General features: G+C 43.5%; 1 long non-coding RNA gene across 1 annotated transcript in view; it reads right to left on the bottom strand.

The window, feature by feature from the left end:
• The window catches only part of LOC129143129 (uncharacterized), a 35,558-nt gene that overhangs the window by 17,931 nt on the left and 3,756 nt on the right, over window positions 1-13,871 (bottom strand). Inside the window, exon 2 of the long non-coding RNA XR_008546246.2 lies at window positions 13,305-13,530. This is a non-coding gene — a long non-coding RNA (uncharacterized LOC129143129). The remainder of the gene's footprint in view (window positions 1-13,304; window positions 13,531-13,871) is intronic.

Here is a 13,871-nt window from a genome sequence, read left to right as displayed (position 1 = left end):
TTTGCCCGTTAGTTGATGCAGTTTCTTCCTAGCCTCGATTGTCTTTACAATTTGGCATGTTTTTGCAGTGGCTGGTACTGGTTGTTCCTTTCCATGTTTAGTGCCTCCTTCGGGAGCTCTTGTAAGGCAGGCCTGGTGGTGACAAAATCCCCCAGCATTTGCTTGTCTGTAAAGGATTTTATTTCTCCTTCACTTATGGAGCTTAGTTTGGCTGGACATGAAATTCTGGGTTGAAAGTTCTTTTCTTTAAGAATGCTGAATATTGGCCCCCACTCTCTGCTGGCTTGTAGAGTTTCTGCCGAGAGATCCACTGTTAGTCTGATGGGCTTCCTTTTGAAGGTAACCTGACCTTTCTTTCTGGCTGCCCTTAACATGTTTTCCTTCATTTCAACCTCAGTGAATCTGATAATTATGTGTCTTGGGGTTGCTCTTCTTGAGGAGTATCTTTGTGGTGTTCTCTGTATTTCCTGAATTGGAATATTGGCCTGCCTTGCTAGGTTGGGGAAGTTCTCCTGGATAATATCCTGAAGAGTGTTTTCTAACTTGGTTCCATTCTCCCCATCACTTCCAGGTACACCAATCAAACGTAAATTCGGTCTTTTCACATAGTCCCATATTTCTTGGAGGTTTTGTTCATTTCTTTTTACTCCTTTTTCTCTAAACTTCTCTTCTCATTTCATTTCATTAATTTGATCTTCAATCACTGATACCCTTTCTTCCACTTGATCAAATTGGCTACTGAAGCTTGCGCATGCATCATGTAGTTCTTGTGCCGTGGTTTTCAGCTCCATCAGGTCGTTTAAGGTCTTCTCTACACTGTTTATTCTAGTTAGCCATTCGTCTAATGTTTTTTCAAGGTTTTTAGCTTCCTTGCGATGGGTTCAAACATCCTCCTTTAGCTCAGAGAAGTTCATTATCACCGACCTTCTGAAGCCTACTTCTGTCAACTCGATAAAGTCAATCTCCATCCAGCTTTGTTCTGTTGCTGGTGAGGAGCTGCGTTCCTTTGGAGGAGAAGAGGCACTCTGGTTTTTAGAATTTTCACCTTTTCTGCTCTGGTTTCTCCCTATCTTTGTGGTTTTATCTACCTTTGGTCTTTGATGTTGGTGACCTACAGATGGGGTTTTGTTGTAGATGACCTTTTTGTTGATTTTGATGCTATTCCTTTCTGTTTGTTAGTTTTCCTTCTATCAGTCAGGTCCCTCAGCGGCAGGTCTGTTCGAGTCTGCTGGAGGTCCACTCCAGACCCTGTTTTCCTGGGTATCACTAGTGGAGGCTGCAGAACAGCAAATATTGCTGCCTGATCCTTCCTCTGGAAGCTTCGTCTCAGAGGGGCACCCAGCTCTATGTGGTGTCAGTCAGCCCGTACTGGGAGGTGTTTCCCAGTTAGGCTACACGGGGGTCAGGGACCCACTTGAGGAGGCAGTCTGTCTGTTCTCAGAGCTCAAACACCGTGCTGGGAGAACCACTACTCTCTTCAGAGCTGTCAGACAGGGACTTTTAAGTCTGCAGAAGTTTCTGCTGCCTTTTGTTCAGCTATGCCCTGCCCCCAGAGGTAGAGTCTACAGAGGCCGGCAGGCCTCCTTGAGCTGCGGTGGGCTCCACCCAGTTTGAGCTTCCCAGTGGCTTTGTTTACCTACTCAAGCTTCAGCAATGGTGGATGCCGCTCCCCCAGCCAGGCTGCCACCTCACAGTTAGATCTCGGACTTCTGTGCTAGCTGTGAGCAAGGCTCCGTGGGTGTGAGACCTGCTGAGCCAGGTGCAGGATATAATCTCCTGGTGTGCCATTTGCTAAGATTGTTGGAAAAGCACAATATTTGGGCAAAAGTGCCCCCATTTTCCAGGTACAGTCGTCATGGCTTCCCTTGGCTAGGAAAGGGAAATCCCCTGACCCCTTGTGCTTCCCAGGTGAGGTGATGCCCCACCCTGCTTTGGCTTGCCCTCCATGGGCTGTACCCACTGTCCAACCAGTCCCAGTGAGATGAACCAGGTACCTCAGTTGGAAATACAGAAATGACCCATCTTCTGGTCAATCACGCTGGGAGCTGAAGACTGGAGCTGTTCCTATTTGGCCATCTCAGAACCCCCTTCCCAAATCCGCCCCATTGTTAAGGCTCCAAGGCAAATCCTACCTCCTCCAGAAAGGCCGCTCTGATGGTCTCCATGACCTAAACCTGGACTACTAGCACTGTCTCACCTGGTTCTTGGGTTCTTCCAGATAAGTAATGCTTTCTCTCTAGCTCCATTCCAAGTCCCTAAAAGGTGGGGTCCGTTACATATTACTCTTGCTAAATTCTCATTTATTGCTTAACTGCTTCAGCCTGCCATAGTCAGGTTAGGCATTTCAGAAAAGTGAATAAACAGTATGGGACCAGGAATGTGTCAAAGCAATTGGCAAAGCTGAAGTCCAGCACCATGAAGCCCCAGCCTTTTATTTCAAACCATCAAGCATTTATAGGATGCCTACACCAGGAAAACACAGTAAAAAGTGATATGGAGCTTACAGCTTAATGGTGCAGACAGAGAAGTAGGCCATCAACTAAAGCGCCTGGCAGAAAGGAATGAGGGTTAACTCAGGTATGAGATACAGGCTGTGGAGATAGGAAAGGGTGATGAAGAAAGGGTAAGAGAGGGCTTCACTGTGAAAGTAGCAACTGAGTTGAGCCATGAAAATCAGTGAGGATGTCACCAGCAAAAGCCTTCAAGGCATGTCGTTAGCTCCATTTGCAAGACTCCTTTCAGATTATCTGGGGCAGCAGGATCAGGAGCAACAGAGATTAAAGCAGGAGATCACAGGCAGTCCAGAAGGCCCTGCCCCACTTGGCTTCAAGACCTCTGCCAATGTCTAGGCTTGAAAGAGGGCTGAGCAGCCAGAGGTCAGAGGTTTATCCTGGAGGCCCACTGCCTAAGTCATTCTGGTGGTCAGCTCCAAGTTGCAATGGAAGAGGCCTCGCCCCTGGCTCCTGGGAGCATGTAAAACCAATTGTAATCAGGTTGCTATTTTCCAGAGTGTAGATTGTATCAACTAGCAGCCCTAATCTGTGAATGTCTAGAATAGGAATGAGTGGATTAGCATTTCAAACCCTCTTGGATCAGGTCAAAGTCTTGCTGGGGCCAGTGCCCAGAGCCAGGTTGATCTACCCCTGAGGAAGGCTTGTATTTTTACATTGTTTGATCAATGGGAGGGAGATCTCTCTTCCCTTAATTGACAGTTTGTCTGGTTGCAAGACAATTTCACATTTCTCCTGGGGCTCAGGAAACCCCAGAGAGCCAGGGAGAAGAACCTATTAACTGAATTTTGGTCCACATGGACCCCCCTGCAGGGGTAAAGCCCATGACGCCAGGAACCTCAGACTTCCCACAAGTCCTCTGATCAGTTTTTTGAAGGCAAAGCCTGTTCGATTAAAGATTATTCCACACAAAGTTGCCAAGAACCAGCTGGGGGGATTTCCACACCTCACTTCCAACCCAGCAGAGGAATGCTGCATAACAGGATGCAGTCCTATCTTTCTCTTACAACCCAGAAGCCTGTGCTAAGGGTCTCTTCAGTCATTACCACCGACTCCCTCTGGGCTCTTTATGGCCAAAGGCTTAAGATTTCTGACGTGCTTATGAGTGTGAATTATAACTCCTTCCCACACCTATCTTCCTCCCTCTCCCAACGGAGGGCAGATGAATTATACCCATATGAGAGATGAGAAGACTAAGAGCAGAGAGAGATTAAATGTGCTGGCTCATTCTAGACCCACCTTCTCTAATCAGAATTCCCATTTCCCAGAGCCAGCGTTCAAGCCACATGAAGATTGGAGTGTGTGCTGCAGGAGAGCACGTGTTCCCAAGAGACTTGTTGGGAGGACTGTGTATAAATCTTACCAATACAGACTCCCTTCTTAAAAATAACATCTTTTGTTTCTCACTGATATAAAAGTAATAAATCTCCATTGAAAAAAATGGAAAATATAGAAAAGAAGAAAATAAAGATCACTCCACAATTCAATACCCAGCGACAACAATTGTTAACATTTGGTATCCTTCAAATATTTTTGGTATGCATGAATTTCTTTTCTCCAAACTAAAGTTACACTTCAATATACTTGAGCATTCTGTTGCTTTACACATAACAGTCTCTTGCTTGTCTCTGTGTTGATAACTATTATTCTACTACGGCATTTTAAGTAACTGCATGATCCTGCACTGTGGGGATGTGTCGTAATTTATCTTACCAATCCCCATTTTTGGACATTTGAGTTGCTTCCAAATATTCTCAAACATAGATAAGGCTGTGGTGGAAATACCAGCTATATTAAGGAAGGATGATACAATACGGCAAAAGCCCCAGGCTGGGCTTCATCTCTATAATTAATCTTTTTTTTTTTTTTTTTGAGATGTAGTCTCGCTCTGTTGCCCAGGCTGGAGTGCAGTGGCACAATCTCAGCTCACTGCAACCTCCACCTCCCAGGTTCAAGTTATTCTCCTGCCTCAGCCTCCTGAGTAGCTGGGACTATAGGCAAGCGCCACTGCGCCCGGCTAATTTTTGCATTTTTAGTAGAGACAGGGTCTTACCATGTTGGCCAGGCTGGTCTGGAACTCCTGACATAGGGTGATCAGCCCGCCTCAGTCTCCCAAAGTGCTGGGATTACAGGTGTGAGCCACCACGCCTGGCCAATTAATCTATTTTTTTATGGAAAGGGTACTCAAGTGAGGCTTGGTATCTCCTTCCCTGGGTCCTTTTATAAATAGGACATATGGCCAGCACATTTTGGTGGTACAGGTGGCCTCAGAAAGGGGAACACTAAACTAAGGGTTTGGAATGTGGATTCTATTACCAACTCATAATTCACTGTGTGACCTTGAACAAGTCACTTTATCTCTCTGAATACACTTTCCTCATCCATAAAATAAAGGGATTGGGTTAGATGACTTTAGTATTCTTTCTAGCCCTAATACCATGGTTCTACAATATTTTTAGAAAGACAACACTCAAAGCCAACTTAGTGAATTTTATAGGACTATCTATTATCAAAGGTCTTTTGTGTGATCTTTTGTGTGAGTCAGAAGAGCAGTTCTCAGCCTGTGTTGGAATGCAACTGTGTGTCCCTATCAAAAATGATGCACATCACAGGCAAATTGTTCCTCATAATCATTTATGATTTGAAAATAATCTATTTTGTTTTAATAATTGAGATTCAAGATTTCCCCCTGATAAGGTCCCTGTCACTCCCACTCTGGCATGTTTTTGAGAGGGCAAGAGAACTGAGTGGATTTGGAGTTCATGTGCCCAGAAAGGCACAGCACTTGGCATATATATTATTGGGTGGACTCCTTAGGACCAATCATCATGGTTTCCAAAGAGCCATAAAAGGGCATTACTGCTCCTGCCCACCCCCTTCACCCTCATTCCCAGGGGAAAGCAGACCAATTGACTCCATCTGAGAGACGAGGAGCCTGAAATAAAAATGTTTCTTCTCTAGACAACAATAAAAGAGACTCTCATGGTTCAGGCTCCTGGGCCTAAGCCTGCAGCACTCGTCTAACCTCAGCCCTTTGCTGCCTGATCAGGGCATGCCCGTGGCAGTACCTTGCACAACGCTGGGGAAACTGGTGGTCACATCCACTGGGCAACAGGATCACCACTACCCTGTGAGAATGGGGCTCCTCAGGGGAGCCGGTGAATAGACTGGACCCCAAGGGAAAACAGGGTGTGGACCAGCAGAGAGGAGAAGGGAAAAGAAATTCCCTGCAGGGTGAGCCAAAACCTCTGGGATCTGCATTCCTTCCCCGTGGGCTCTCAGCCAGTGCCATGCAGCCCTCGTCCGGCAGCCTGGGTTTCAGGGGCTGTCCCTGGCTCTGCCTCCATTTTCTCAGGCAACTAGCAACAAAGTGGCCACTTGGCTCACATCCAAACTTGTCTCTGCTTACAGCAATCACATTCACTGTGTCGGGGAGGGGGTCATCTCCATGAAGTTCTCGGTAGGCTCTGTGCCTGAGGGGCTCCCACCCTGTCTTTGAAATATGCAAGGGACACGAAGGCCAACATGAAGCTCATCTTCACTCCTGTGTCAGGAAACTATTCCTGAAGGGTACAGCCTCTGGTGAATCATCCCCTCAAAGCCAGTGAGTATAGAGTGTAGTTTATGCCTAGCTGAGAATGCAATACAGAACAAACTAAGAGAGTTGGCAGTAACAACCAAGAGCAAGAAAAGGCCTCCGGTGCAGAATGACACAGACTGACTCAAAAACTCAAAATTACTACCAGGGCCATGTTCCCAGAGGAAGCTCAGCTTAGGAGGGAGAAAAATTCAGTCAATCCAAAGTAGCCATAAATAGATGGATATATATCCATATATATCCAGATATATGTGTGTGTGTGTGTGTGTGTGTGTGTGTGTATCTGGAGAGAGAGAAAGAGAGAGAGAGTGAGAGTAGTGGGCAGGGGAAAAGAGCAAGATTTTTCTGTCCAGGGACTGCCACCCTCATTCAAAGCCCAGCTCTTGTTGGCTAGTCCAGAGACCTGAGATTCTGTAAGGCTACATTCCTCCTCCCTGTCCTGCTCCCCCCGCTCCTCCTCCCTCCTCTTCCTCCCCCCTCCCCCTCCTCCCCCTCCTTCTCCTCCTCTTCCCCCTCCTCCTCTTCCCCCTCCTCCTCTTCCCCCTCCTCCTCTTCCCCCTCCTCCTCTTCCCCCTCCTCCTCTTCCCCCTCCTCCTCCCCCCTCTCTCCTCCTCCAGAAGCTGGGTGACCCCAGGAAGTTCCCTGATCCTTTCTGAAGGACCTGGATACTTGAGAAAGAATAACTCATGGTTGGCCAGCCAAAGATTAGGAAGACTTTGAGGCAACTATCGGTGGAAGTTAGATTAGTCCCAGCTTTTTACCCCACGAGCCCATGTCCCAGGGAGACAAGGTATGGAGAGGAGCACAGAAGACTGGGCTCTTGTTGAACTTCTAGCAGGAACCCGCTATGGGACTTGGGGACCACGGAGCTTCAGCCAACTCAGTCCTCTTGCCTCTCAGTCTGGGGATTTCAATACACGCCCAGCCCCTCTTGCCAGGTTCTCATGAGGCTGTGTGGGAATAGATCCAGTTCAGCCAGCACAGAGTCTCCTTCCACGGGATGCTCCTGGAGTACAGACATGGGGACTGTAGGGTCCCCACCTGGCATTCCAATAGAGGTAACCCTTGTGTGAGCCAACAAGTTACAATGTAAGGCAACAAGCTTTTGCACCTGCAAAAGCAAGAAAGGATACGAATGAGGGAAAAAAAGAAAAAGACAAAATGCCTATGTACAAGGAACGCAGATGTATTGAAGCACAGGCTTCATTCTGGGGAGGCCAAACAAGGCTCTGTGGGAGAGCAAGACCTGGACTGGCTGCAGGTGGAACATGGAAGGGCATTCCAGCTAGAAAGAAATGTGTCTGCGAAAGCCCAAATGTGGTGTCTGTGGAGAATCCAAATCCCTTTTCCCAACAGTACCTCCCAGTCTGCAGTGCTTCACAGGCTCAAAGGGTGCTCACATGTTTTCCATTTTAGTCTTCAAAATTCTGTGAAGTAAGTGATTCCTCATTTCACAGGAACTGAACTTGTCAAAACTTAAACATTCATTGAGCACCAACTACATGATAGGCAGAAAAGCATAGTGGTCAGTAGCTCATTCACCAATTACATTGCCCAGCTACTCGTTCACTAGCTACATGACTGAGGCAAGGCATTTACCCCCCCAGGGCCTCACGTTTTGCACGTGCAAAATGAAAACAATAATTGTCTGACCTCATTGGGTTGTTCTGAGAATTAATTGAGATAACCAAGAGATAATGCAGAGAATTCAATGAAAGCATATAGTGTTCAGATTGGTGTCCAGCACATAAAAAACAACTGCTCAATTAACATTGGTGAGATAATTAGCACATAGTAGTTGAGTATAAGACCTGCTAGCTGCTGTGTGGTCTTGGGCAATTTTGTGTGATCTAATGCCCTTGGTCTTTCTGAACTTCAGTTTTCCTGTCTGTAGAACAACCTGGTTGGAGTAGGTCATCTCTGAATTTCCCATCAGCTCTAACATTCTGTAATTCTAAACAGATCAAAGCCTGTTATAAAGCATCTCAAATATAATCCTTCAACAAAATATTTCTGAACACTCTCTACCTGCCCAGCACTGTCCTGGAAACAGAGAAATTCCCTCAAGGATCACAGAGTTTGAAGGGGTAGATAGACATGTCAATGGATATTATGTTGCAATGGACTGTGTATCTATGGAGGTCTCAGATTGAGTTATGCAGTGGGGCAGAGCTTGCCCCAAGCTTCCATGGCTCTCCAAGCAGGGTCCCTGAAACAGCAAAATCAGCATCGCCTGGGAGCTTGTTAGAGATGCAGATCACCAGGCCCACCTCAGGCCTATGGAATCAGAAAGTCTGAAAGTGGGGCCCAGAAATCTGAGTTTTAACAAACCATCTAGGCAACTTGGACACAAGCTAAAGTATGAGAACTGCTGCTGTAGAATGACAGAGGAAGTCTCTGTGGCTAGGAGTCAGCCCTTGCTATCACTCAGCTTTCCTCATCTCAAATCATGAAAATCTAAGCAGAGGCAGCATGGGGAAGTTCCCCCAGCCTCCCCACCATGCCGTGTTTCTTTGCCTTTGGTCTCAAAGGTGACCAGTTATAAACAATCAGTCGGAGGCTGAGGCCAATTCGAACCCAAGGAGAGTGCCATTTCTGCATTCCCACCCTCCATCCCTCACCAGGTGATTCCCAAGACCCGACAATGCTACATCCAGAAAACATTACTCCGCAGCTCCACAGAAAGGGTCTGAAAACCACATGAATTGCTGAGGAGACCAGAGGAAATGTGAGGCCGCCTTGAGGGAGAGCCCTGGAGGGAAGGGAGTGTTTGTGAGGAGCTAACAGGAGGCCCCATGTCCCCAACTTCAGGTGTTTGGTGTCTCCCAAACTCACACCTCAACAGCAGGCAGTCTCAGGCCCCCAGCCCTGGGCCTCCACCCTGGATCCTGGAAACATCAGTCTAAGAAGGCTGCCCTACCACCCTCCTTCATTCCATCCTCTGTGGTCTCCTTTGTGGGTAACTAGAAGGAACAAAGCAAAAGTGTGTGTTTGGGTTTTGTTTAAGATTGGGCAGGGCATGTTTTTTTCTAACTTAGGAGAATCTTTTTTACATCTGGATAGATTTCTAACAGGCTGCAAGCCCTATCAGGAACATAGAACAATCACAAGGATCCTGGGCCCAGACAATATCCTACGCAGGCCAGGCACACTGTGGCAGAATGAAAGCGCTCTAGAGGTCTTCAAAGTGAAACCTTCTTCCTTCATCTCAACTCTCAAATTCTCCTGCTAATTCATTTCTTGCTTCTTCTGTTTCACAGCCTTCAAGGAAAGCCAGTGAGCACATTTCAGGCCCTTTTCTGGGCACAAGGCAGCCCCCTGGCTGATGGTTCCACACAGTGGGTTCAGGTACTTTCATAGTGAGGCCAGGATCACCTCCCTGCCTTCCCAGCACAGTCTGACTTTCAGGAACTTCTAAACGTGGTGCCGTGGGAACCCATGGACCCCGTCGCTCTTATCTACCTGTGCCTTTCGTTCCCCTCATCTACAATTCAGGAGAAAAGACAGAGACTAGGAAAGATAACCAAAGAGTGAATACTGAGATGACAAAGTATTAGTAAACAAATAGAAAGAACACTTGGGGATTCAGGACTGGGAGAGGGTACCAGGTGAGAAAAGAACCTCGATTTGGCTTCCTATGCTGTGACCAAATGGCATGGCACCACATTTTCTTTTTGAAAAGTTGATGAGTCTGTCTTTAGATTTATAGACAAAATGGTTGTTAATACAGAAAAACAGTCAATGTAAGATTTCCCACCACCTGTTGGTGGGAAATTTTACCTTCAACATTTTACCTTTCCTCTATCCCCTGGACAACTGTTGGATGAGCTGATCTCAACCTCTAGAGAGTAAAAGTAGGCAAGGACTTTAGACCTGTGACTAAATGATCAGCTTAAGCCATTAATAACTCATTACTCCAGCCAAACAGACTGTTAAAGCCACTTTTCTATCACCTGTCATCTGATGTCATCTTAATTCGCTTTGAAGGTTTAAAGACATTTGTGTTAAAAATATGACCATCCAGCCATCTTCCCAGGCAAAGACAAAGTCTTCCCCACAGACAATTAAGGAATGACATTGTTGTTTACTAACATTATGCTCTAAATGTGAGCTATCTAGGTTGGTGAAAAAGTCATTGCTGGTTTTGCCATTGAACGTAATAGCAAAAACCACAGTTACTTTTGCATCAACCTAATATTTCTGATAGAGTTTATAAACTTGGAAGGGTAGGTAGCCATGGAAGTTCGAAAATTATCTCAGCCTCATTGACATAATACTATTACCTTGATGTTTTACTTTTTCAAAAGAAAGTTTGTTCCTGAGTTCTTTTCTCTTCCTCCTTTTCCTCCTCCTTTTTCTCTTCTTCCCTCCCTTTCACCCTTCCTCCCTTTATTTATATTCTCCCTTTCATATCTCCTTTCTCAAACTAAAGTGATATATGACTTTGGCTAGGAAGAGTGATTACACACAGATTCAAGTGGAAGAACTTTTATGCATTCTTTTCTCTTAAAAAAGAAAAGACATCCCTAAGAGAGAAGAGCTAATAAAGTCCTATATCGTTGATGATGGTGATGCAGCAGCACAAACAAATTATAGTGTTCAGAAAGTTTGAGAGACTGAAAAGAAATGCACAACGTGTAACACCAAATTTGCCTGTCAAGGGTTTTTTTTTATTATTATTACTGCTTGTTTCATTTTATTATATTCTTAAAGCTGATGTTTGCAGCGATTTGCTTCACTATAGGAAATTCCAGATTCAAGAATACTGATTTACAACTTCAATCATCACCTGACAAATACAGCCCTTGCTAAGTGAGAGCTGATCCATAACAGGTATTTCAAATTTTCATAAGTCACAACATATCAACCCCAAAGTGAAGAGTTTCATTCACAGGAAACAATTTTCTGAAATCAGCAAATATTTTCTATAAAGAAAGAAAAAGTAAAGAATAAAGGGAAAAAAAAAAAAAAAACCCTCCTCTCAAGATAACTTTATCCCTGAACATAAGAATCCATATGCTGAAATATGGTGAGCTCTGTGGATTTTATTATTTTTATTATACCTCTCTCCTACACCCCAGGTTTAACTCTTGTCTTCCTCTGCCCAAGTAGCTTTCCAGAAACTGACATAGATGGGCTAGTAGCCTTAATGGAACACCCAGAGTTAACCTGTAAGTCCCACAGCTTCTGCCAAGAGCTATTGGCTGCTTACTGTCACAAAACATTGTGTCTGAGCCACTCTGACATCCTTCTTCAAGTTTTCATGGAACATGAGACCATTTCAGCATTGAATCATTGCCTCTGATCTATTGTGTATGTGACCAAAAAAAAAAAAAAAAGTGCTGCTGCTGCTGCTGCCAAAACTGTTAATCCCTAGTCTGATATAGAAGTACAAAGATTAGAAATGCCACCCTTTTAGTAAAAGTTCTTTCTTCTCTATAGCTCTTTCTACTATTCGGTTTTGGAAAATACATAATATTTTTACTTCCCCAAAAAAATTCAAAAAATTAATTGTGTCTGGAAAACTTACGCAGTCACTAGTGAAATCAAAATGTCCAGATAATTTCCAGATTAATCAGAAAAATGAGACTGAAAATTTGAACAATAAAAAAATTATTTCAAAGATACTTGCCAAGTTTTTCATTTTTAGTATATTTAATATATTTTCTTTTTGAAAATATCTTTTTTAAAAAAAGAAAAAGTTATTCTGTAAAAGTGAAGTCTTTTATCATTGCTAGAATGGCTCACTAATTTCTTTACAAAAACTCAATTAACAAACTTGGGAAATTTTCAGGCTAGCGCTATGGCTTCTAATTTGTCTAGAGAGCAAATATTTCTTCAGTGCAAACTTATCAAAAGACCAATATACAAAATTTAAAAACCATCGAGGCTTCTGTGCCCTCAAATTACTTTGGAGGAAAAATAATCCATGGTGCTCCATATCATATGTTAAAGAGCAACACCTAATGGTAGAATTAGGTATTGCAGGCCAGCTCTCTTAGGCATTGGAAATACGCCTGGCAAAAGAAGCCTAAGAAGTGAGGACATTCTCCAGAGTAAAACGTATTCCTTCATCTAGAACAGGTAGAGATAAAGGAGGCAATGATAGAAAAGTGTTGCCAAGAATCTTGTAGTTCTACAGTAATTGCAAAAGTATACTCAATATATCTTGAGGAACCCACAGACCTGGCTACCAAATTAGCATTCTTTTCATATAATATTTTCAACTCATTACTTGGTAACTTTTAGGAATATCCAAGTAACTTTTTATAGAATCAGTTGGAAAAATTAGATTCGACATAAAGCCAATTTTATTAAACAACAAATGATTTTGTAAAGTAAAATATAATGATATCATCAATTACTCATGAAAATAGTGGGATAGGACAAGGACGATGCAAAATTACACATAATCTATTTTATTTCTATTTGGCTTTGAAATGAAAAGCACAATTTCACTGCACAAAGAAACTGTCAAACCCATAAAATTTAGTGATAAAAATCAGTAAGATCATTTAGACTCAAAAAATCATTTGACTGCCTTTATTTTTTTTAAAGGTTTTGTCAACCCTTACTAACACACATAGTCGACAAAAACAAACCATTTTAAATAAAGAGGACTGTTTAATGAGTGGCACTTTTGTTGCTCACCTACTGCTTGATTTGTAATATGGAATTTAAGTAGCCAAATTGCCAGTCAAAATGTTGAGAGCCATTTTTGGATATAAACAAAGATAGGGAGCATATCTGAGAATGCTCCCACTCTGACTCCATGCCCAGGCTCTCTTCTGAATTAGTTTGAATGCTGGCAAAAGTAAAGAGCATTAGTTTGAATGCTGAGCAGAAGTAAAGAGGAGAGAACTCTAACCTCCATGAATAAGCATCAGTAGATTAAAAAGAGCTAAACACAATAGCCTTATGGAGTCAACAGAACACACACTGAAACTAAACCTTTTTCACCTTCAAAACAGCTTTATTTCTCCTAAATTATGATGTTAAATTTAGAGTACTACAAACCTGGTTTAGAGTGCTATTTTGTGAATGTTCAAACGAAAAAAAAAATGCATCTAGATAAGGGATAGTAAATAGATTATATATTACTTACATGTTATTAGATTACAAATTACAACCGCAGATTAAAATAACATACGTTTACCATCTCACAGTTTCTGTGAATCAGGACAAGCATGGCTTACCTTAGCTGGATCCTCTATAAGGCTGCCATCAAGGGACTGTCAGGGCTGGGGTCTCATCTGAGGCTCAACTGGAGAAGGATTCACTTCCAAGTTCACACAGTTGTTAACAGCACTAAGTTCCTTAGACTGAACACTATGGAACTGAGTCCTCATCTGTTTGTCATCCAGATAGGTTCCTTGGCAAGTGACCCTCTCCACAGGCAACTCTCAACATGGCAGCTTATTTCTTCAAAGTCACCAAAAGAGAATGATGAAAGACAGCTATCACAATCTTATGTAATGAAATCATGGACATGCAATTACACACCTTTGCTGTATTCTGTTAGTAGAAGCAAATTCCAAATCATTTCCACTCTCAAGGGGAGAGGATTACTCAAAGGTGTGAAAAGTAAGAGGTGAGGATTATGGGGGGAAGCCTTGGAATATGTCCACCACAGGTTATTAGAAAGCTAGTGGCAATTAATTGGCAACAGCTACCTACAATGTGAAGTCGGCAAAGATTCTGAACCTCAGCTCAGCTCATTCATTCAACATCTGTTTTTTTTAAACATGCACTATTTCTTCAGT

Source organism: Pan troglodytes, chromosome 12, assembly GCF_028858775.2.
Source record: "Pan troglodytes isolate AG18354 chromosome 12, NHGRI_mPanTro3-v2.0_pri, whole genome shotgun sequence".
In the NCBI taxonomy this organism is placed as follows: Eukaryota; Metazoa; Chordata; class Mammalia; order Primates; family Hominidae; genus Pan; species Pan troglodytes.
The sequence above is the reverse complement of the archived record's forward strand: the minus strand, read 5'-3'. Positions and strand labels throughout refer to the sequence as shown.